Below are 2,875 nucleotides of genomic sequence, written 5' to 3' on the forward strand. Positions count from 1 at the left end.
CAATTAAAAAAAATGTAATTTTTTTTTGTTTTTACTACAAATTCCTTTGTCCCCCAAATACATTTCATGTCTATTTCAATCCTGTAAAAGATTTTCAATTCCGTTCTGTCATTTCGGAGAAATCTTTACAACTGCAATGTGTCGGTAATTCCGACCTTCCAGCATCGCTTTAATGAACAAATAGAAATTGAAAGGGGGGGGGGGAGATTTGGATAGAACAGAATTTGACATGGGAGGAAAGAAGAATTAGGTGGAAAACGAAACGAATTGCTAGAAAAGAAGTGGTAAAAGGAAAAAGAGTACGGCTGGGACAGGGGGAAGTGTGGATTGAGGGAGTACGGTGGGAATGGGTTAAAGAGGAGGATGGATTAGTAAACGCGAAGGGAAGAATGTTGAGAAAAGATATAAAGAAGAAGGAAGATATTGGGGCGGGAGAAGAGGAGAGGAATGGGTCGCAGAACTAGAGGAAGGAGTGTGAGAAAGAAGAGAGGCGAGAGAAGGAAGGAGAGCGGACGGAAGAGGAAGAAAGAAGGGAGGATAAAGGGAGAATGAAGCAGATGAAGGAAAGAGAGCGAGAAGAACAAGTGGGAACAGAGAAGAGGAGAGGTTTAAAGATAGCACTTTGGAATGCGACTGGTTTGAAAAATAAAGATGGAAGGTTTTGGGAAAGTTTAGAGGAATGGGAGGTGTTAGTAGAAACATTGATAGAGAAAAAGGAGCGGAAGAAAATTAGAGAGAAGTTACCGAAAGGATACGAATAAAAGATGTAACGAGCCAGCAAAAAAAATAGGAAAGGGAGGGCAATGGGGGTTATGATGCTAAGCATGAAAAAGGACTTGGACAGAAGGAGGAGGAAGGGAAGGAAGTGGAGAGATTGATAGCAGGGAGAATTAAATATGACAGGGATAATTTGAAAGTAGTGAGAGTGTATATAAATAAAAACATGGAGAGGAAACTAGAGGAATTGAGAGAATGGATGGAGGGGAAGGAAAGGGGAATCAGAACAATAATAGGGAGTGTTTTAATGCAAGATCAGGGAATGAAGGAGGAAAATTGGAAGGAAAGAAATAGGAAAAGAGCGTGAATAGGAAATCCAAGGATAGAAAGATAAATGGGAAAAGAAGGAGTTTGATAGAATGTATTAGGGAGAGAGGGTGGTGAATTCTGGATTTTGAATGGGGGGATAAAGAGAGATGAGGAAGGAAATTGGACATATACAGGTAGTAAGGAAGAATTAGTTATTGATTATGTTTTGGTGAATGAGGAACTGGAGGAAGAAATGGAGCAGTTAGAGATAGGGGATAATGTAGATTCGGATCATCATCCGTTAATAGTAGTAATATAAGTTTGAAGGAGAGAGGAGTAGAGAGAAGTAAAAGAGGAGAGAGGGTTTGAAAGGGAGTATGGGATGAAAAGGGATGGAAACGGTAAACTGGAACTGGAGTGTGGTGCTTACTGAAGAAGAGGTACATGAGGAGATGGGAGAGCTGGAGGGAAGAATAAAAGGGATTATAGAAGGGATAGAGAGAGAGAGAGAGAGAGGGAGGAGGATAAGAAAAGGATAAAAGGATGATGGGGCAATGAATGTTAAGTAAAGAAGAGAGTGCTTAGGAAAACATTGAAAGCATAGAGAAAAGGAAGGCGGATAGACAAGAATATTTAAGGGAAAAGAGAGAATACAGGGAAATGTGTGAAGGGAAGAAGAGGGAGGAAAATGAGAGATGGGAAAAGAAGGTAAAAGGAGCAAAATCAGAGAGACTAGTGTGGAGAATAATGAATAGAGAAAGAAAAAGGTGGAAAGGGATTAATAAGGATATAAAGCTGAAAGTGTGGGAAGATTATTTTAAGGAGTTGTTAGGTGAAATAGAGAGAAGGGTGGTTTTGGGGAAAGAAAGGAGGGAAAGAAGGGAAGAAAAAGATAATTTGAGAAGGGAACAAATCAAGAAAATCTTGGGAAAAGTTAAGGACGAAAAAGTAGTGGGGGTGGTGGAGTACCCGGGAGGTGGAAATATAGGAGAAGGAGATAGAAGAATAGAAGATGTGTAATAGAATATGGAAGGAGGCTGGAGGAGTGGAAGGAAGAGGTGTTAGTACTGATAATAAAAAAAAGACAGGGAATGGTAGTGAAAGAATATAGAGGGGTGACGATAATGTTGACGTTATATAAAATATATGCGTTAGCATTGGCGGAGAGATTGAGAAAAGAGGTGGAAGGCAAAAGGCTGTTACCGAGTCAAACAGGATTCAAGAAGGGGATCAGGACAATAGATAACATTTTTATATTTAATTACTTGATTAAGAGACAGATAGGAAGGAAGGGAGGGAAGTTGATAGCAGTTTTTGTAGATTTGAGAGTGGCATTTGACTCGGTAGACAGAGAGGAATTAGTAAAGGCATTGAAAGAAAGAGAAGTGAGGGAGGGATTAGTGGAAAGTGTAGCGGAGGGGTTAAGAGAGACGTAGGGTAAGGGCGAGAGGAAAATTAGGGGAGGGCTTTTGGACGGCGAGGGGGATAAGACAAGGTTGCCCTTTGAGCTCCACGCTGTTCAACTTGCTAGTGGCGGATTTGGAGGAGATGAAGAAGATAAAGTGGGGAGGAATAAAGGTAGGGGAGGAAAGAATTTACTTGATAGTGTATGATGTGGTGTTGTTGGAGGAGAAGGGAGAAATGAGAAGCATGTTGAAAAGGCTGGAAGGATATTTGGAAAAAAATGGACTGGAGCAAAATGCGTGAAAAACGGAGGTAATAAGATTTAGGGAGGGGGAAAAGTGGTTAAGCAAAGTAAACTGGAGGGGGAAAGGGGAAAAGTTGGAGGAGGTTAAGACGATTCTAAAGTCGTCTGTGTTATCGACAGAATGTGATTATTTTCCATAAT

Source organism: Wasmannia auropunctata, unplaced genomic scaffold, assembly GCF_000956235.1.
Source record: "Wasmannia auropunctata unplaced genomic scaffold, wasmannia.A_1.0 LD336076.1, whole genome shotgun sequence".
NCBI lineage: Eukaryota > Metazoa > Arthropoda > Insecta > Hymenoptera > Formicidae > Wasmannia > Wasmannia auropunctata.